The sequence below is a fragment of the Cuculus canorus genome, chromosome 10 (genome assembly GCF_017976375.1).
Source record: "Cuculus canorus isolate bCucCan1 chromosome 10, bCucCan1.pri, whole genome shotgun sequence".
NCBI classification, from domain to species: domain Eukaryota; kingdom Metazoa; phylum Chordata; class Aves; order Cuculiformes; family Cuculidae; genus Cuculus; species Cuculus canorus.
In genome coordinates, this window is record NC_071410.1 from 9,038,559 (window position 1) to 9,059,987 (window position 21,429).

At 43.0% G+C, this 21,429-nt stretch overlaps 2 long non-coding RNA genes across 16 annotated transcripts in view; one reads left to right on the forward strand and one right to left on the reverse strand.

Annotated features, from left to right (window-relative positions):
- LOC128853124 (uncharacterized) overlaps nt 1–17,206 on the forward strand; it is a 69,284-nt gene extending 52,078 nt beyond the window's left edge. For 8 of the 9 annotated variants that reach the window (XR_008451408.1, XR_008451411.1, XR_008451410.1 and 5 more), the window contains 4 exons: nt 3,907–4,187; nt 5,784–5,899; nt 7,712–7,819; nt 17,078–17,206. This is a non-coding gene — a long non-coding RNA (uncharacterized LOC128853124). The remainder of the gene's footprint in view (nt 1–3,906; nt 4,188–5,783; nt 5,900–7,711; nt 7,820–17,077) is intronic. The other variant, XR_008451416.1, reaches the window with a different exon arrangement.
- LOC128853123 (uncharacterized) overlaps nt 8,019–21,429 on the reverse strand; it is a 42,466-nt gene continuing 29,055 nt past the window's right edge. For 2 of the 7 annotated variants that reach the window (XR_008451405.1, XR_008451402.1), the window contains 3 exons: nt 20,040–20,130; nt 14,432–19,595; nt 8,019–10,274 (listed from right to left, as the gene is read on the reverse strand). This is a non-coding gene — a long non-coding RNA (uncharacterized LOC128853123). Of the gene's footprint in view, nt 10,275–14,431; nt 19,596–19,929; nt 20,131–21,429 lie in introns of all 7 variants that reach the window. The other 5 variants (XR_008451404.1, XR_008451403.1, XR_008451401.1 and 2 more) reach the window with 4 other exon arrangements.

The window sequence follows — 21,429 nt, forward strand, 5'->3', positions numbered from 1 at the left end:
AAGAATTCTCCATCATTTTCCTTTGTGCTGAATCAGGCAATATCCGCTATTTCACTCTAAAGTTTTGGTTAGAAAACTGGGCATTTCTCTTCTTCTGTGATTTTCTCCGCTGTGCTTTATATCTCATCACTGAAATTGAAGTCTTTTAATTTTTCAATGGAGAAAAAAGCAGTTAAGGCAGATACTGTTTCATCATCTGGCTAACACAGGGCTCCTCAGCATTCAGAATGGTGGTTTACTGCAAATTAAGTGCAAAAATTTTTCATGTGGAAGAAATGATTTCTGAATCTTCTCTGAAACCCCATTTCTTCTGTAGCAAGATGAGTTAATGAAGAAATTTACAATTTAGTATCTGTTATCGCTACAGAGAAGCTTATTCTGGCTCTCAGAAGTAGTTTTGCATTATTTTACATTATTTTAAACTCTTTCAGCTGTGATTTGGAAATGGCAACTGTGATCATTCCTGCAGCTGAACTTTTCAGTTACCCACCCCTCTTTGCTCAAGCCCGATGGTGCCCTGAACTGACTGCTGGGTCTCTAACCATGTGCATGTGCTTTTAATACTGGTCAAAAAGGGACAACAAAGCAGCTGAGTAAAAGCAGCACCTTTTCCACTACCCAGCTGCTGGTTTGTCCCAGTGGCTTTGGTTCTGTACCTTCATGTTTTACCAATACAGAAGGATGAAGATGGTGCATTCCCAGCAGCGAAGAGACTCTCCCCGTGTGCAGGCTGATCCCAGCATGTGAGCGGGGTGAGAAACCAGACCTCCAACCTTCTCAGCCTCCACTGTAACATATCAAAGTTTGGTAACATGAATTTGAGGTCTTCCAGTGTGGGGCACATTTTCAACATCTATGTGTTCCTGTGCAGCATAACGCCTGTCCTTTTCAGCTCCTTGGCAAGCCACTGCCACTGGGGTTTGATATGGGAGAAGGAGCTGGTGCCATTCTCCATACAGACAAGGACATGTCTTTCCAGATCTGAAGTGCTTGCTGGAAAAGATGCCATGAAGTTTGGTTTCTCCTGAAAGGCAGAAGGTACGCTTTAATGCTGAGATTTTGTGCTTTCAGATATAGATTCTATTGAAAGGAAGAGATTCTATTGAAAGAAAGAAGACAGATGACATGGGCGGCAGGAGGAATTAATTCAGCTTAAAAATAGAAATTTAATTTTATTTCTAGATTAATGCTTTTGGAAGTTTTCTTTCTCTCTTCTTGGCAACATCCTGTACTGCATTTCTGCCATGTCCTTTCTAATTGGGAAATAATTAGATCACTAAACTGGATATTTCAAAGATTATTCTTGAATGCAGTTTGATTTCGTCTGATACAAATGACATTTGATAGGCTTGTCTCAGGAATCACTAGCATCAGTAATCTTATTACATTGGTCCAGTGTTGCACCAACGGGTACCAGGGTTGAAGAAGGTTTTCCCTTCTCCAATGGTTGTATGGCTGAGAAAAAGGTGCTGCAGCTCTGGCAGAGAGGGTCGTCACTTTCTGAAGTCTAAATACAGCAGGTTTTCAAATGGTAACAAGAAATGCTGAGTAAAATAGCAAGGAGTAGAAAACAGAAGCAGAAAAGTTAAAAGACATTAACCAGTTAGATGTACCAAAAAGGAAAGTGTAGAGACTTCTGTTTGCAGGGCAAAGATTCAAGAAACTGCAGAAATAAATTGCAACTACTCTTTCCTTTTGTCTTCAGAAGCAGAAACATTTGAGAGTGTATTTTCCAGAATGTAAAGGAATGAACTCCACTTTGTGGTAAAAGTAAGTCCTTGAAGTATACAGCTAAATCTGAACAGAAAGACATTCAAGAAACACTTTCAAAGACTTGAGAAATGCAGAACATTATGAGATTATGAAATTAACTTAATAGGAAAACACCTCTCATAAAATATTAGACTCAGGGGAGAAACATCTCTCTGTGAATTGTGCAGTAAGAAACAACAGGTGTACTGTAAAGCAGCAAAGTGTACAGTCTTTGAATTAGTAGTAGTTTAGCAGCCAGGAGCCTTGCACCCAAGCACCCTGCTGTGCTGTGGGATGCTTTCCTGCCATGCCGCTGCCCCTGCTTGCTCCCTGCATCCAGCTGGCTGCGTGCAAGCTGGGAAACAACAAACCAAGGCACTCATTTTCAACTGTATTTTTTTTTATAGGAACTTTTCTGATGATGTCAGACTATTTTTTTTATAACCTACCCATTTATTTACAAACCTGATCTTGGGGCCTGAATTAATCTGTCTGTGTTCCTCTTCCACACCAAGAACATTTAGACAATTAGCCCACTGCCCAGGGAGATTGAGGGATCGTTGTCATTGGCTTTAATGACAATCCCATATTAAGGACATTTCAGGAATAAGAAATCAATGAGACAGTGGTTTGAAATGACCCAAGGACTTTCCAACCCAGTGATTTAATAACGCAGTGAATAAAAAAATAAATCTTAGTAAATAGTAGTGGCCTAGAACAGAATCTGCCCAAAGGAATTTTTTCATATTACTTTTATTTGCTTGTCATAATACATTTCAGCTATAATTTCCCCTTTCTGTTCCGTATATTATATAAAAGATGAAAAAAGCTTCATATTCAGTTTGAGTTTTTCATGAGCCTGTTTCCTCACTTAGTTAACTAGAAATCCATTAAAATACAAATATTTAATTAACTGACAGAACAATTTAAGCCAAGTTTGAAGGTGGTTCTTCTAACTGTGGATGGGTGCCTGGAGAAGCAACAAGGAGAAAAATCCCTTACTTTGAGATGCATTTAAGTTTTTCCTTCTTGTTTTGTGCAGACATGAACCTTTTTGATCTCACTCTTTTGTAAAGTAACTCTTAGTCAGATTAAATATGAAGATCCCTTATCAGAAAGCACTTGGCTTTGACAAGCCTGACAGAGTTCTCTGTAGCCTGCAACATGGTAATGCCTGGCACTGAAACGAAAAGGGCTTGGATAATGAATAAAGAATATTTTAGTAGCATGACTCATAAGTAATACAAAGGCAGCTCTGGCAATGTCTGTACTAATTACAGACTAGTTGCTATGTTGTAACAATCATGGGTATTAAGTGTGTGGGATGCTGAAATGTGTGGGCATCCTGCTAAGTTTGATCTCAGTTCCTTGCAACTAAATTGCTGTGTGTCCCAGCTGGAAAGTGGGCAATGTATGTAGGTGCCTAAATATGGACTGAGGGTGACTAAATGTGTGTATCTATTTTTTGGTTTGCTTTGTTAGGCCCTCCTGGCTGCAAACTTTTCAAGCTTTCAGAAACCGTGGAGGTGACTACGTGCTGAACAATTTAACAGCCAACAGCCCTGTTGCAGCCCTGGGTCTGCTCCTCATTGCCCAGTGCAGCACGTTCAGATCATCTCGGTGTCAGCAAAGAGCAGGAGCAGCAGCATTTCCAGGCTTTGTTGGCTCCATGCAGGCAAATGAGGCTTTTTTTTTTTCACCTCCAGCACGAGGTAAAGTGGACTGTCCTGGCTTTGAGAGGCAGTTTTGGGTTTAAAAGGTTGGTAGTAAATCCTGGATGGGCACCTTGAGCTGCTTGATGGGAATGTCTACAGTGGGACAGCACTGCTGAGCTGCTGTGTCTCTAAGGGATGGTCACCCTGGTCTGGTTAGAGAGCAATGGGCTTAGGCAGTAAGATGTCAATGTGACTCAAACTTGCAATTTAATGAAACCGGGTCCAGACGTGGAATTTACTCCATTTCAGCAGTTAATGAATTGGAAAATTATCCAAACTCAATTTTCTATTTCCTTCAAGGTTCTTGCTTCCTAAGCTTGGGTGATTGCTTCTCTGGGCACAAGTTGCCCTTGCCAACGCCTTGTCCTTCTGTCCTTCAGATTTAGAGGATTTCTTTCTCCCTTTTCTAAAAGAGGAACACCCTTTGCCCATTTTCCAGATGCTTCAGGATTGAGAAGCGCATTGTATGACTGCAAAGAACGTTGCTCAGAAGCTGCTGTCTTGACAATACCATGAGACTGTCTTACAGGTGAAAATTTCTATATTTAGATGATGTGAGTTGAGGAAGATGGTCCCTGTGCTGGGAAACCTGTGCATAGAAAATACATCCATGGATATTAACTGTATGTGACTACTATCTGATGATGTTTTAAAAATCATCTGAAGCATACCAGGAAGCTGAAGGCTTGCAGACTGCAGCAGAGAAGGAGAATGACAGATGTGAGTAAGATTTGGGGAAGGAGGTAGGTAGGTTTGTTTTTGGATTAATGTCTCCAGTAATGGAGAACTGAGAGAGGACAGAAAATTCTTGCACTGTGACCACCTTCTCTAATCACCCTAATGTGGCTGTAATGAAAATAACATTTAGTCTGTCATTATTCCCTATGTGATGTTCCTTTAGATTCCCTGCTTTGTTGCCAATATTCCGGTGAACAAAAACAGGGATATTTTTCAAACATCCCAGTTGTAATAGGGAGAACAAGCTGCCAGCAGACTGTGCTATAATGCATTTGTTTTGGCACCAGCTCTCCCTCGCTGTGTGGTGCAGGGTTGCCAGCAAAGGCTGAGCTGGAGCAGAGCCAGGGGTCTGAGGTGCCCAGCTTTGCTCCAGCCCAGGGACTGGTAATGGGGAGAGGCCCCGAAAGACACAGCACACCTCACTCCATCTCTCTAGAAGCTCTTTGCTTGGTGCATCTTTGTGCCAGCAAAACAGCATAGAGGATTTTCAAATTGCGCTGCAAATGAATCATGCTGAAACTGAGGAAGTTGCCTGTTCTGATGTCTGATCACCATTTATGTAAAGGAGTCTCTTTCTTGTTTGACAGATTCACAGTATCACTGCTTGCAATTAGTGTGTTTTTAAATTGATCAGAACATACTGTTTTGTAAAGTCCAGTGATGAACAACTACATCTTGTTAGATCCTCTGCAGGTTCAAACTGGCTGGTACTTCTTTCACTGTTTCCTTTTAAAGAAGGGAGGCAAGCTGAGACCAACCACCAGAGCATTTTTCAGTTTTTCCACAAGCATATATTGACTATATAAATATAAAATCACCAGAACATTTACTTTTATGTTTTGAAGACTATTAATTACCCATATACATTGAAATGAGTATTTGCAACTACAGCAATGATGCAGGTTATTTAGTCCCCGATACACATGCGAAGTATCCTGGAGGATGTCTACTTTGTCCAGCTCCTTAATCAGGAGCTAATTGTAACAAAAGCCCCACTTCACATCAGTAAATATTCATGGTTTTGACCAATTGAAGTGTTTATATCATTAATAATCTTAGGATCACTTAGTATTTATTTCCTTCCAAAGGCTTAATGGGAGTTTTCCTGGGAGAGTCCTCAGATGTAAAAAAATGTGAACAATACACAGGATTTTATTTAGAGGATGTTCTGAAGAGGCAATAATGTTGCAGCCAGAGCCATGGTCACAGCAGCACATAAAGAAGACCCTGATCTCAGCATGGCCATCCCTTGGATGGCTCCTGTGTGTCCCAACATGGCCCAAGGACAGCTGGGCACCTTTGGCTGCTGCTAGGGCTGCTGTGGTGTTGCTCTGACCCTTACAGAGGTGAAGAAAACTCTCTAAATATTGCACTGGGCTGCTGTAATTTGTTTAGCAGGCAAAGATACTCACAGTGGTGTTTCCAGGTGGTTTATAAGCAGGGAGAGCAACAAACGAACCAAGGAAGCATGGGGGGAAGGAGAGGAGTAGCACTTAGCTTCGAGCTACAGAGAGAAAAGGAAGGTGGGGGACACATGTGCTGGTAACATTTTGCCTAAATGTTGGTATCTCCTTGTAGTGCCTGAGACATGAAGGACTTTGGAAAGCTGGCAGAACCCAACCCTACTGGCACGCATCTTGGTGGAGACAGAAACTCAGCCCAGTGCCAGGCTGACGCTGGAGGACAGGGACAAGGTAGGTGTGGTGTGCAAGGGGGAGATGGAGGGCATTCAGCATCCTTCCTGCTGCTCTCAGCAGCACCCTGGAGCATCCCATACAGATCTGGCAGAGTCCCCACAGCCAAGGAGGGGAGCAGAGCCACTGCTCAGCCCAAGGAACATCGCAGTCCCATGGGAGGGTTCAGGTAGAGCAGGTGGAGAGAGGGAGAGAGCAGCAGGACAGTGTCCTGTGAGTGTGACAGACCCACAGCCTCAAGCCTGTCTTTATTTCGCAGGCTGAATACCTCCAGTACCTCATGCAGGGTGTGCAGGAGCAGAATAAAGATTACTTTCACATGTGAGGTGCTCTGTTAAAGAGCTGTGTGGCAAAGGCAGGTGCTAATACTAACCTCAGTGCCCCCATGCCTCCTACATCCTGTGCATCTGCCAGTAGCTCTGCAGCACAAACCCCGCAGGCACTGGGACAGATTACTGTGTTTTTGGCAGCCCAATCATATGCCAGGAATAAGTCCAAGAGGTCATAAATGCGCAAACATAACTGTGCAGAATTTGCTTTATATATATATATATGTATTGCTTAGAGAGGTTTAACAGTGGCATAATAACAATGGCCTAGCAGGCAGCAGGGTGTCATTTCAATAAAAGAACAAATGACCTGGTGTCTCCACTCAGGAGTGTCTTGAAATATCTTTCACTATCAACTTTGTCACTCAAGGTCGGTGCATTCATGGAGGAATGAGTTCTGCTGTCATGTATTTGGCTGACATGCAGATAGCTATGCCAGCACACCAGCAGCAGAGCTGCCCTTTTGGGACAGACAAACTCCTGAGCAGATCCCGAGATAGAGAGAAGATCTCTGAGAAGCTCAGTCCTTGCTCATGTTCATGCTCTGGGATGGTGAATCTCCCGCTGCTGGCTAAACCAAGCAGATGCCTTTCACATTTGATGGCACCACCACCACTTGATTCCCGCCCCATCAAACATTACTGTACTTAAATAAGCAAAGTTCTAACAGAGCTGAATATTTGCACCCAGTTTCCAGGTAAAGTTGGTAAGAACTATACACCCCACATGCTAAAGCAGCCTTGCAGTTATTAGCTTTCAGCAAATACACCAGTGCGGTATCCATTCATTGCATGTCAGTGTACTGTGTGTTGAATAGTAACTGCCGACCATGCTCTACAGCGTGCTTGTGTTTGATTTTTGAACAAGAAATGAAAGCAGACATTACCTTAAATATTCAGGAAGAAATGTCAGCACAGATGAGGCAGTACAGGGGGGGGCATGGAGGTGGGCTTGGCATAAATCTTTTATGGCCATGAGACATGAATAACTATTCTGGTCACATCATTCTCAACAATATCAGTTTAATAAGATGATACAAATCTTGTCTTTAATGATAACTTGTAAATAAACCAGGAACCTCTTATTGGAAATATTTTAAGAATTGTCATAAGACTTACATTAAATAACCTTGTGGGTAGAGTCCTCCCCACTGTAAACTCCAACAAACTTTTATTCGGAGAGTGACCACCTTCACTGCTGGTGAAGGCAAAAGCCCAGCTGCCCAGGGATCTCATCATTTCAGAAATAGGGGAAATAGCACCAGGAAGCACTGAGCAGCCTTAAATAGGTGATACCTAGCCAGCCAAAGGTGAACTTTGCACTGCTTTCATGTACAGTGCAGTTATAATAGTGATGGTTTTCAAGGACTTGACTTAAAGGTGACAAGTGCATTAGGTTAAAAAAAAAATAATAATCTCTTAAAAGGTGGTTTCTGAGGCCTTTGGTTTCTCTGTAAATTCGTGTCTGCCTTTGCTTTCTGCAGCCACCTTTAGTTCTTAACTGCTGGCTCAGCTCTGCTTTGCAGTCGGCTTTGGCACAGTACAGATGTGATACAACTGCATTACACACTACTGAACTAAGTTATTCCCAGGTAAGTTACTCAGACTCCCTTCAGATAACCTCCTGCAGCTCCTCCTCAGTGTGCTGCTTTCCATGGGGTTCAGTTCTTGCATCTGAAGATAGCTTAATATACACAATCTGTTTTTGCTACTTTGCTGGGGTACTGACAGATACTTCCACAGTCGTCTTGTCTGAATCACTGCTCACTACACATGGTGTATATTTTTTCTTGTCTGCAGACTTTGATATCATGATTTCTCTTGCCACAATCATTGCATATGACTTCACATGAGACCTTTTCCTTCCCCATATTTTTTTTGCCAATGTATTGACAAAGCTTCTTTTCTAGTTTGTTTATCTCCTCTTCTATACTCTTTCAGATGTTGCATTGACTCTGTTAAGAACTACTAGGCTTATGTCTCCATGCTTTCATTACACTTCTTGAAAAAAAATAGGTTTTACTCCTTCTTCTCTCAGACTCTCCATCTGGATGCAGACTTTCCCCATAACATGAACCCTGGCACACCTGGCCTGGCTTCTCGTGTTGCCCTTCTCCCACCATTTACAGGAAATTTCTTAATGGCTCAAAGACAGAGAAAACAAACAGCTGCCTAATCTTAGCTAAATGTACATTTGTGTGTACCAGAATTAGTTGGATAACGCTATTCCCCCTCTCCTCTGTGAGAGGTCACAGCTGGATAACCAACAAGGCAATGACCAGAAGCAGAGTACTGTTGATGCTTATACTGGTGGTTGTACATCCTGGGTAGAAGAGAATACTGAAATTCTCCAGGGAAATCAATGATGAAGGTGCAAAGAAGTCGCATCAGTGTTTTACATGGTGCTAGAGTAAGCGGGTTGGCTTATTGGATGAAAAATACTTGAACTAGAGCTAAAAATTCAGTCTGGGGACAGAAGAATAGAACGTTAGTTATTCTCTGTGAAGAGCTGTCATTAAAAAAAAAAAAGCCACTTCTGTCTGTGACATTTGCTGACATGGAAAATCTAAGCTGCTAGGTGTCATCTTAAACTTCCTTTTCCATCTATCATTAAGGGAAAAAGCCTCTTGAACACATTAGGCTTACTTCTCAACTAGTGAGACATCTGAAAAAGGCACACGTAGTTAAGAACAATGCTTTGAATTTTTGTAATACCCAGGATAATTTTATCAGAGAGGGATTTATGTGGTGATGCATTACATTAGCCTAGTGCTGCACAAGACATATGGAAATTAGTGATGGATTAGATTTCAGAAAGCTTATAAGAAGAGTCTTGCAAGACCTCTAACCTTAAAATCGTTCATAGCTGAGCTATCCATTAAAATAAGTATTGAAGTAATCCTTGGCCAATACAGTAGTAAGAAATATGCTAGTGATTAATGGGTTTTGGTTACTTTCTTAAAAGTTCAATACTGAGCTGTACAGAAAATACCTCTGATAATGGCAGCCAGAAGACCTCACTTTGTTGTAAGAAAAGTTGGACATAGAGCTGTTAAAGATGCATGTGGTTTTTTGCTAAGAGCACATAAGGTTGACCGAGCTGGATCTACTGCCAAGGCCCTTTGCAGCCTCCCTGGTGTCTGCACCACAGCCCAACACAGGCATGGTTGCTACCAGCACCCAAGATACCTTCCGCAAGGGAGACCACATCACCAGGGTTTGGGGGGTTTGCTGCATGCAGTTGCAGTTCGTGCACAAAGATTGCATGATGGAGCTTTGACTTTGCTTGGAGAAGCATGGTGCTCTCCAAGTCCCCGGGCAGTGGTGTCTCATATGGGGTACACTCAGATGTCCCCAGGTCTTGTGTTGACAGCACTGGTGTTTCACACTCATGCATGTCCCTGGCTTGGTCAGGGCTTGTTTTACCCTTACAGCGGTTTCCTTGGTGTCAGAGCAGATAATTCTGCCAAGGCAGTGATATGACAGTCTTGTCTACGCTGTTTCATGGAGCCTGGCTGCCTAATGTCACCCAGCATAATTTTCAGAGCTGGATATAGAAGCTTAATGGTGGAAATGCAAATCAGATTTTCCTGTCGGACACTCATAGCACTGGCAGTGCGTGGGGCTCGCTGACTCCGCAGGGAACAAGATCATTGTGAAAAGATTCATCAGCAGTGATGAATGCTGGAATATATCTGTCTGCACAGAAAAACATCACCAGTGGTCCGCATTTTGAGCTGCTGGTGAGAGGCTTAATGCTGCAGAAAAGGAACTTCTCTTGTAATTCAAAGAAAATTCACTTCTGCTGTGAACATGCCTTATTCTCAGTAGCTCCTTTTGCTGCCACTGTTAAACGCCATCATTTTTTATCAGCAGCACTAGATGCACACTGGATAACTGCAGGCTGTCAAGGGTCACAGGCAGGGCTGCATCCAGGCCATCACAGGTGTCTCTGGGCTCACTCTGCAGCCCTCACTGCCTTCTCATGGTGAGGGGCTCCTGAAGGCAGGTGGTGTGGAAACTGATCTGACTGTGTCGCTGACCTCCCTGAAAGACAGAACAAGGATGAGATGGTGGCTGTTCTCATTCAGTCCACATCACCCACCTGAGCTGTTCCCATATCAGAGGAGGTAAAACATCTGTCTCTCCTTCGCAGCTGGGCACAAAGCAGAGGTGTGGTACACCAGGCTCTCTGTCTGCACACCTCCTGCAAAAGCATCATGACCTGTACGGTACCAGCCTGCCAGGGGCCACAATCACTGAAGGGCTAGCATCCATCCTTTGTTAGATGAGCTAGAATTTTACGCTTTTACACTTTTGCTAGTAGAACAGTCTTCCATTTAACAATTACATCTTCTCTGATATGCCTCCGATTGGATGTACACATGTACACTTGATGCATGCTTTTTGTTCTTTTAAAAATAATTCCCCAAGTCATCCACCTGCTTCTAACACACTACCGGTAGTTTGAATAGCGACATGCTGCTAATTCTAGTTGCTGCCTATTCAGCACAACACATCACTTGATGATATTTTCCATCATTAATCACAATAGCTATTTGTTTTATCATTGGAAGAACTGCATTAACTCTGCTGACCAACAAAGGCCATTGTCCTTGGCTGCTGTAACAAATGATGAGACCATTGGTGTGCATCGTCTTTGAAAGCTTGTTTTGACTCCCACCTTTCTCTTCCAGATGTCAGGTGCTAGTGAAATGTGCCAGGGTTTCAGAGTAGTAATCACATCAATTTGAGCAGAGAACAAGCTGTCATAATTCACTGTACTAATGAAAATTATGATGACACCATAACAGGAATCCTTGCCAACCTAATCATCTCACACCACCACAGCAAAAAAATTATTTAAAGTAGCATATACAAGCTTGGGAACAATTTCTGAAGGAGATTAAACACCAAAGTGAAGTAGGGTTCTACGGAGAATTTAGCTGTTGTTTGGTGAGCATGTATTCTTCTAAGCACCAACTTTATTCCTACTGTAGCAGAGAAAACAAGTTCCACAACAGACAGAGGACAGGTAGTGAAATGACAGGTAGGGAATGACAGAAGAAAAGGTAGGGAAATGAATTTTTGGCCAGAGAAGTCCTGAGGATTCAGTATTGCTGCCGTGCAGCACTTCACTAGGAAAGATGTAAATGGGGATGCACAGACTGTTTGCTACCACTGAATTTCCTCACTGTGGTCATAAAGTTACATTAATTGGGGAAAAATAGGGTTAGGGAAACAGAGGAAAGAACATAATTCAGGCTTTCTGTGGTGTGTTAGCTTAGCCCCCAAGCAGAAGAAATAGAAAAGAAGTTGTGGGTCCCTTCCATCCCCAGCATACAGTCATCACCACATGTGATAAATAATACATGTATTTACTTCATCCTCTTTTGTGGGGAATGTGTGGAGGAAAGAATCCAGAAACGTTTATCAGGGGAAAAAAGAACATGAATTCAAATTAGTTTTAGGGAGCTGTAAGAACTAGTTTGTGATATGATCTACTTCAAACTCTGTCCCCAGAGGTGACTCATAACACAGAATGTCAAACTATAGTAAATTCAGGGAACAGATACAGTATTAAAAGGCTGAAGGAAAGCCAAAATGAATGTGAAAGTGGGCAGTTACAAGGAAAAAGAACAAACTGGGAGGCAGGTGGGAGGATGGAGGGGGAACAAAGGGAATCTGAGGCAAGGAGGTGAAATGGGAACATGACAGTATGATGATTCCACAGAAATCTTCTCATATTTCATTATAAATTCTCTACTATAAAAAAAAAGGGAGAAAGGCAAAGGGAGAAATCTGTTTAGATCAATTCCTCCTTGGCTTGTAGGCAAGGCCAGGGGAATAATACTTGGAAAGCGTGGTAATCTGCAACTTGCACTTATCATTCAACTAAACATCTAATGCCTATGTTTCTGTGATGTATAGAAATACAATCTCTCACATAATATTCAAGGAAGTGGTGGTACATTTTCCAGAGGAGACATGGCCCATGGTCTTGCAGAGGGCCTATAACAGCCCAACACATTGCAAGCGACCAGTTGGTTTTGTGCAAGTTCTTGGCTTGGTGCTTCCCCGGGTGAACTCACATGGGCTGGGGAAGGGGAGTCGAGCAGCCACAGCCATAATAACTGATGACTGAGATGATGATTGAAGACTGAAAAGAAAAAGCATGGGAATCCACAAAATTGAAGCTGAGGTGCTGATGACAAAAGGCTTTATATCTTATCAGCCCTCAGCATCCTGCTCTTGTTTGACTTGCAGACCATTGTTCTCATCTCACGTATACCCAGAGCTGCTTGTAGCCAGCCTGTGTGTGCTGGGAAGATTACTAGGCTGATTTCAGAGGGAAATGAGGTATTTGCAATCAGCCCAGCTTTTTCTCCATGTGCCTGTCCCTGGCCATTTTCTAATGAAGCGTGATAGCATGAATTGCCATCAGCCAAATTTCACTGAACTATAGGACTACAGCAAAGAAAACCTGAAATCTCTGAAGGCACAGACACCTTGGGTAGAAGAATAGCTCTGCAGATAGCTCACCCCCTCAGCTCTGCAGGTATTTCTGCAGCTCACTCACACAAAGATGCTCCAGCTATCACTCCACAGCTGCCTATCTTTGTTTATATCCAGGCAACCTGTGTATGATCAGCACTGTAAAAGGGATTTCTGTGTTAACCAGAGTAACAAGTGTGGCTGATAGAGTTTTTAAACACAAGTGAGATCTGCACAGGGCTGGAACAGGTTTCAGCCCTGTATTCCCCAGTACCCCCAGGGCAACGGTGGTCCAAGATATCTCACCACATGAGAGAAACCCATACAAAGGCAGTTTCTGTGGCTTCAGCCCTGCTTAGCCGTGTGCCCTTCAAGCAGCTTGTGGGTACGAGGAGTGGCTGTATGCACACGATAAGCTAAGCACCTGTATTTATAAGGCATGAGGGTTCTTTTTATTGCACAACATACTAAAGTGTTTACTATATATTTCTCTCTATTGATCTAGAATCACTGTACTTTCTTTCTCAGGATTTCAAGCCTCTCATTCAATTGAGGCAAAAAGAATATATCTTTCCTGTGCAAAAAGGCATTAAACTGTCAGTAAAGTTTTGCTCATGCTAGAGTATCCAAGAAAAGCCCATGTGTGTCTGGAGGCAGCACTCACAAAGCTGGTAAAGAAACAATATCAGCACATAGCTGTGCTGCACTTTCTGTGGGTGAAGGGGAGCTCCAGCTTCTCATCTGAAGTGCTACATGTCTAACCCGAGATCTGTTAGTCCTAGGGAAAAACTTACCCACCAGTATGGAAATCTTGGAAGAAGAGTTAGTTAAATATCAGTGCATGCACTGTCTGAATTGCTAAACTCTCTTACGTGTTGGGAATCTCCCTGTTACAAAAATCCTAGGATTTAACCAAGAAAGAGGTGAAGGAGATGTGTTTTGATTTTAAAGAGGACAAGAGGGAAATGCAAATTGCAGAAATCTTTCACAAAAGCATTGGGTATATGGTGGTGTTCTTCAAGCCTTATCTTTCATCTTAAATGCAACTTGGAAGGTTAACAAAACCCACTGATGGTCACACTGGGAGTGCTGATTCATTACATTTTACACAGTTCTTTGCACTATGAAACCTGGATTGTTCCCAAGAGTGTGCAATGTGGAAATAAACGTGTACCTGATCAATAAAATGAAATGGCTTGAAGAAATCCGAGTTCAGTGTTCTGTAAGTCCTAATTGGCTTTGCAAGTATCAGGGATGACCTTACCCTTCACAGCTTAGCGACTGTGTGCAAGGCTATTGCTAGATAACAACAGGGCAGTGGCAATGCTGATGCTCTTGACAGCCCAAAAGACATTGACCACAGAAGAAATCAGCAGTGAGAAGGGGCACTGAGAGTGGCAAAATGTCCCAGTGGCACTTAATGACATCAGGTTTTCATGCTCTGCTTGGGCTAGGAGGGCATTATATCGACTGTCTCTACATCAGATGTTGGCTGATACCAATTTGTAGGCCTACCTGCCAGCTTCTTATTTTTTTCCAAAGACATGAGATATAGATATACAACTTGCTAACACGAGTAAGCTAAGAAAAAGGCAAGTATAAGTATTCAAACAGCATGAGATATTTAAATAAGGAAGTTAAACAAAATCCATCCCAACTGGCTTCCAACTCTCAGCCCCATAATCTAAAAATCAATTGATTCTACTTACAGAATGCTAAAACCTCCAGAGGAAGCACTTCTCTCTTCTCATCAGCGTATGTGGACAGAATAAACTTCAGAGGTTTTACGGTTGTTAGCCAACAGACAGCCCATCAGAGCTCAGGAATCTCCTTCCACACGTGCTCTGGTCCCCTCTAACATACAGACCTGTCCTTCCGTCAGTTCTGCAACAAAATAAGGGAAATTTGCAGAGCGATACCTATTGTGACCCCTCACAGAGGGAACTGGAAATACAACAGGCTCTAGCACGCAGCCTGTTTTGGGACACGGTCAGGTTTGAATGGGATTTCCAGCAATGCCCAGAAGTACCCCCAAGGATAAGTTTTGAACCAAGGGCTAGACGGACTCATACAATTGTTGCATCTAGGGAGACCTAGTAGGACCTAAAAAGCATGCAAATGTGGAGATTTCATTGCCATGGGCACATCTCCCCGAAGCCACCACAAAGCTTGACCTACCCTGGGGTCACCTTTTACTCCCACGGCTATGAAACCAGTCTTCAATCAAATGGTTTTCACAGGGGCTGCACAATTCCTGCAGGAAGCAGATTGGCACCAGCCTTATGGCTTTTATTTGATTTGACAGCACAGTGATCGCAGCTATGAGATTTACTAAGTCTTTGGAGCATAGAATTGTCAGCAAAGGGAAGGAGGACTCTGTTATTTGAAGTCTCCCTGTCTCCATCTTCCCTCCCCCCCAAATCACATTTCTATAGCTCAGGCAATAAATCTATTAGATGTCCAAGGGCAAAAATAGTAAATAGTGATGAACAGCGGTGCTTGGGGTGATATGCTACTGTAGAATCTTATGATGGCATGGTAAATAACCAGTGTTATTTTCTTGTAAAGTACTTATTACTTTATCAGGATAAACATTAGCGAATGCATCACATTTCTTTATGTTTTTCACTTCCTATTAAACTCCTGGCTGGTTCAGTGAGCCCTCTGTACACAGTTTGACTGCAGACTGGTGATCTGTAACTTTCTGCAGTATGATATTACTATTTCTCAAGTCTTGTTTGACTCCAGCTGTAACTTTTCACAGGCAAAGATGGATGCCATGAGCAAAATCCAGGCACAGGCAAAATTTATCTCAATTTATCCTGGACAGAAAAAGTAACTGAGGGTACCTTGCTGAAAGCAAAATATACTGCTTGAATGAATTTACAATAAGTAATAAAACACAGCAGGGAGAGACCATTTACTGTAGGGGAAGAAAGTAATATATGATGTCAGTAATTCACTTTAAAATTATGCCATTAAGCAGGTATAAAAGTGATTATCACCATTTTTTTAGGCATTAAAGTTATATTTATAAGCCAGTTGGTGTGTAACATCTCCCAATATAAAAAAGCCACTTTTAATTTCTTCCACAAAAAGTTATACGTATTTTATGCCCCTTCCAGGACGGGCAGCTCTTGCAGCAAGAGCAGAGGATGACAGCAGGCCAGCAGTTGTCATGAAGGCAGGATCCACTGTCATCAGGACCAGGTTATAAAGATCAAAAAGGCCAATGTCTTACCTAATCCATGAAGGAACTACTGAGGTCAGACCAGGAATTAAATCAGTTGTTCTGGCATTAGTCCCCAGCCCGATGCACAGACCCATCTTCAACTTGGCTTTGCAGAAACCAAAGAAGAAACACCGGTACAGATGTAGCAAGCCAGCACTCGCTAGCCAGGAGCACTGTATTACAAAACCAGATCATTTTAGCACAGATTCAAAAGGGAATAATTTTAAATAATGAGGTAACTGCAAAAGTTTCATAGGCATTGGCTCTTTGCAACTTTGGGCTGATTTCAGAGGAGTCATTTTGGGGTGAATTTTAGCTCTTCAACCCGAAGTCACAGTTCAGCTTCCTTTCTGCTCTGTTTGCCCCAAGTATCCCTTAGTCCAGGAGGTGACAAAAGAGGCCATTTGGACCCCTCTTCTCCACATTTCTGCCACGGATTTCTAGCTTCCTTTTTCTGAATACGTGCATTGTCAAACACACAGAATTTTCTTGCACACCATCAGTGACAGTTCCCTGTCACTACAGCAAACACATTACCCACCACAGCCAGATAAGCCAGATCTGAATCCCCAGGATTTTGTTGGCTCTTCTGATACCTGGTGTCTGTGGAGATGCAGCTCCTAGAGACAGGAGATTACAGTGGGATGGCAGCGCCTTCTTTGCTTCCCAGGAAAGCTCAGAATAAAGCCTGAATATGTGCACTCTGAAAACTCAAACCCTAGAAGGAAAAAAAATAAAGAACCAAACCGAAACACCAGCCATATTCCTTTCTAAATCTCATGATTTGTAATTCAGTATGATGATTTCAGGGCATTTGGGCTGGGCAAGCAGCTTCCGAGCAGTATTACCCCCTACCAACCCCAGAGAGGGACATTTTCCAACACAGGTTTGACCCTTCTAACTCTGCTCAAGCAAATGCTGATGTGATTCAGTGACCTGGTGAGTGCAGGATTATATTTTGCCACAACTACTCTCTAAAGCTATAATCTCTTAGTGTAGGAGGGCTTAAGACTGGCCATGCTGGGCAGTACAGGAACAGCCTGGGGTCTCTGTCAGGGGGGATGCAGAGTTCAGTGCGTCATTGGAAAGAAAGCAGCAATCTCAATCCTTGCAAATCTTTCAGGTTGTTCTGGTTTCATGGCTTAACCTCCAGGAAGATCCCTTGAGGAATGGAATCCCCCAAACATAAATGAGCTGGAGGCCACACGCTCATCCCACTTACTGTCTTACTGTTGATCATACTATCGCTCCCATCCATATGCATGCATTTTAAATAGCTCTTTCAAACAATAGCCAGGCTAATTTGAGTCCATTCTGAAAGGGGTTTTCCAAACCACATCTGAATCCAACAGTACAGCTGGCACACAAGAGGGACACACAGCACAAATCCAGAGCTCCACCTTAGCTCTAAATCTTGTGAATATTTCACATTAAAAATCAGCAAGGTCATTGATAAAAACAAACAAACAAACACAAAGCAACGCAAACCAACCAACCAAAACTGTGCGGTACGTCTGTGACATAGGTGGTCAGTGGAGACGCACCATCCCCACACCACAGGTCATCCCACCCTGTCTGCTGCACTACGCCCAGTGCAGCTGCAGTGGGATCAGATCAGCTGGTGGATGGGTCAGGAGTAGGAAAGGAGAGGTTTAACTAAAGATGACCCAAATCCCTTGATGAAATGACCACTGACTCAATGCTTCCTGCACTTAAACCAGTGTCTCCTTTCCTATCATGAAGTTGGACTCCAGCTGTGCAGGGCAGAGAAGACCTTTACTCTCCTGGCAAGGCACTCCTGTTGATTACAGTTTATATAGGTACATTATAAATATTGCTTTTATAGCTAAAGTCCCCTCCCCAAAGCAGAAGCATCCTTGTTAGATTATTCAGAAAAAAATATAAGCACTGGGTTTAATTTGTTACTAATACGGGCAATTTAAGTACTGTATTTGGTGATAATGAAATTGTGCGAACTCTGAGACTGGGAAAGAGGACATGAACACCATGGAAACCATCATGGACAAAAGCCATAATATTGCAGAGAGGTAGTTTGCCTGTCTGTTGAAAACACCCAGCATGTTCTCTCCATTAATATGGAAACGGGAGAAATATTACTCAAGCTGCATGTGATGCTGACGAAGAACAAAACACAAGTCTGGGGGTTGCGATAGCGGTTTCCTTCAGTTGCTACACCGGCCGTACAGGTCCACAGCACCGACATCCTGCCACGCCCTGGTGAGCCAGGATGCCTTTTGCTGGAAATGCTGGACCATGTTGAAGGTAACTGCTCTCTCCAGGTGATTTCCAGAAGTACAGTCACTTCTCCAGAAGCCTATTAGAAAAATGGTGAAAAAAGAAAAAAAATAAAACAGTTGCTTCTGCCATTCCTTTTGATATAAGGCTGTTCACTAGCAATGATGCACACTGAGATGCTGAAGCCCTTCTGTATAGCCCCGAGTACAGCGAGCACATCACCTCTTCTCCTCATAACGAGTGTTTCTTCCAACAAGTGACAAACATGGGGTTGCCTACAAGGGGTGGGGGTCAGCCTGCAGGAAATCCCTCTGTTCAGCTGCCCTGGGAACCCAGCTGAGGCTTTGACAGAGACAAATGCCAGCTGCCATGAGGAGTGACCCTTCCCTGGCAGAAAAGTTGCCTCTAGTGGAGTAAGCAGAGGGATCAAGAAAGTAGATTTAGCTTTAAGAGCCTGGCAGCAATATGTCAAGGAGTGCTGTGAGACAGACAGAGCTTTTGGAGGATGTTGGAGTGCCTCAGCTCCGGTGCCAGGGCAGCCTCTCCTTGCAGGGCACAGGGGGATGCTCTGCCCCATAACACACCTTAACTCTTGGCAAAGGCAACACGAAACATGAGGAAAGTCTTACTTTCTTATGACAGAAATACTTCTGCCTCTTAACTCAAGAGCAGAAATGCTTCCTTGTAATTATTTCTGATCTGGAGCACTAGCCAGCAGATACACGTGAACCAGACTTCATACCATTAGATATTTTTATGAGGAGGTCAGTGTATTTTGCATTGAGAGATTTGGGATTTGTACATTAACTGGAGTGGCATGTGTTAGAAGGACATGCGAATTAATGATATTATTCATAACCCGTCTCATTATCATACACAGTTTGATGGCTCAGCCACTAATTCTCTTAACCAACTTCTGTTGCTGGAAATAAAACTGCTGTGGTTCAGCTGTGATCTGTCAGTAGAGTGCTGCTGCTGTTATTGTTTATTTTTTAATGCAAAAGGCTCTTTTCAAAGCCCTGTGATTGCATGATGCAACTCCCCTGAGTCTAAGTCTCAGACACAAAAATATTCATGTTGAGTCTGATAAGTGAACAATGAACAAATTACATGCTTTGCCTTACTTTTGATCTCAAACATTAGATTGCTATAATTGTTTTTCAGCTCCTTGTGCACATATTACTAATGTGTATGTTGCTATAGAAATGTAAAATTCAACATATTGTCCCTTGGATTTTAAAATAAATGCATCCCTCCTTTTATTTCTGTCCTATTCTTTGACACAAAAATAAGAATCACCTGACAAATAGTACAGACTTGAATATGGTTTCAGTCTTTTCCCTTAAGAGGTTGTAGCATGGCACTGGCTTTTCTGACCCTTTCAGCTGAAAGAGGAAAAGGAGATATAGAAAACAACTAAAAAGACACTTCTTTGGTCTATATGTCTGTATCTCTACCTTTGTAAGTGTTTTAAGGACTCAAAAGCATAAGGAAGAGTTATAAGGAGACCAGACCACTTTCCTAAACACAGACAAAGAATGAATTTTGCTATTGGACGTCTTTTCTCCTGCCAAGAGAAATTACTATTTGCAAAGCTGGCTTGCCTGGCAACGTCTCTGCCCTGTCTTCAGTTTCCTCCTCCCAGACTTGCACATGGGGACTTTCTAGGTAAAGAATAGCAAGTGACTGTGCATCTGCTGTGGGCTAATTAATGCTCACCTACAAACCATGGGAGATCTTTGCTCCTCCTCTATGCTTTGTGCTGGGACTGGCAGCACTTGGGAGATCCTGGAGTTAGTACAGAAAAAGTTGGTACAGAAAAGACATACCCACGTCCCCTCCAAACCCCTCTTGGGCTGTACAGAGAGAGATCTCCCTCTTGAGATGGAGGCACAATGTCTTCATCTGCCCCTAAGTGATCTGGGAAAGAAAGGAGAGACCACATTGCGGTAGAGGAAGACCAAGGCTGAAGGTGAAGAAAGCTTCTGTTCATCTATGAGCAATGCTTTTTCTACTCCTGAGAAAATAAACAAAGGGAGTCAATTAGCTCTGAATATAAGTGAAAATAATGTGACTTATCAAGCACCAAAATTGTTTTAGTGATGAGAATGGAAATGAATTCATTATGACTGACAATAATGCTAATAAAGATCCATTTCCAGAGGTGTGGAGGAGTGGAAAGGGCCATAACAACAGCAGCAGCTCTTGACTCTTGTCTTCCAGTGGAATGAAAGCAGAGCTGTTTGTTTGCTACAACTGCTAACGTGGAGAATAAAAACAGGCTAGGAGGACAGACCCCAACACCACCCCACACCAGGGTGGTGCCAAGTTATCAGTGATGGCCCCTGGGCTCCCTCAGTCCCTCTGTGCTTCCTGGTCTACTCAGAGCCAGGCTCAATCCAAAGGCGAACACAGGAGAGAGCTCCTTCTTCCTCCCGATCCAGGCTGGCCAAGCAGTTCTTTGCTGATAACTCAGTGGGCAGTTGTATCATGTGTGGTTGTAACTAAATACGTGATAACACTATGGGTTTAGCTGCCTCTGACTGCAGAAGAGCTGTTTGTGCTTTTCTCAGGCCCTTGTGAGGCACAGCCTGACACCTTTCACAGGGTGGTTTGTCTAACCTGACTGGAGCAAGTCGATATCCTGCTCTCACTCCTTGGCAGAGAAGCTACCTCTTCCTCCTGTGGAACTGGGAGCCCAGTCACGCTGGCTAACTTGCCCACCAGGTTGCAGAACAGAATTGTGTTGTCTCCATATCTCCCTACGAGAGGTAGCATAATGTGCGCACCATCACCCCTGCTTAACCTCTCTAAGGAGATGGAGCAGCTATAGTCAGTGCTGAAGTCATTAAAAACTGTTCTCTGAACAGAATTACATTGATGTTTTGGAAGTATTACCCATCTTGAACAAACCAAGGCTTGGCTTCTTTCACTCATGCACATATCCATGGTTACTAACATCTAAAACTCACTTTTTCCACCCTTTTTTCCAACTCCACCAAAGCCCACTCCCCTGCTTGGTGGCTTTCTCTCCTTAGCTTTTCTCCGTGGTTCAGTTTCCTGGTAAACGCACACTGAAGAGATATGCGTGTCTGCCTGTGTGCTTTGAAATACTCCAAAAGACAGACTTCTCACCCTTTTTGAAGCAGCAATTACCAGAAGAGACATTAATTGGCCTATCGCTATCTCCAAGAGAGCAGAGAGAAACTCAAGGAGAGC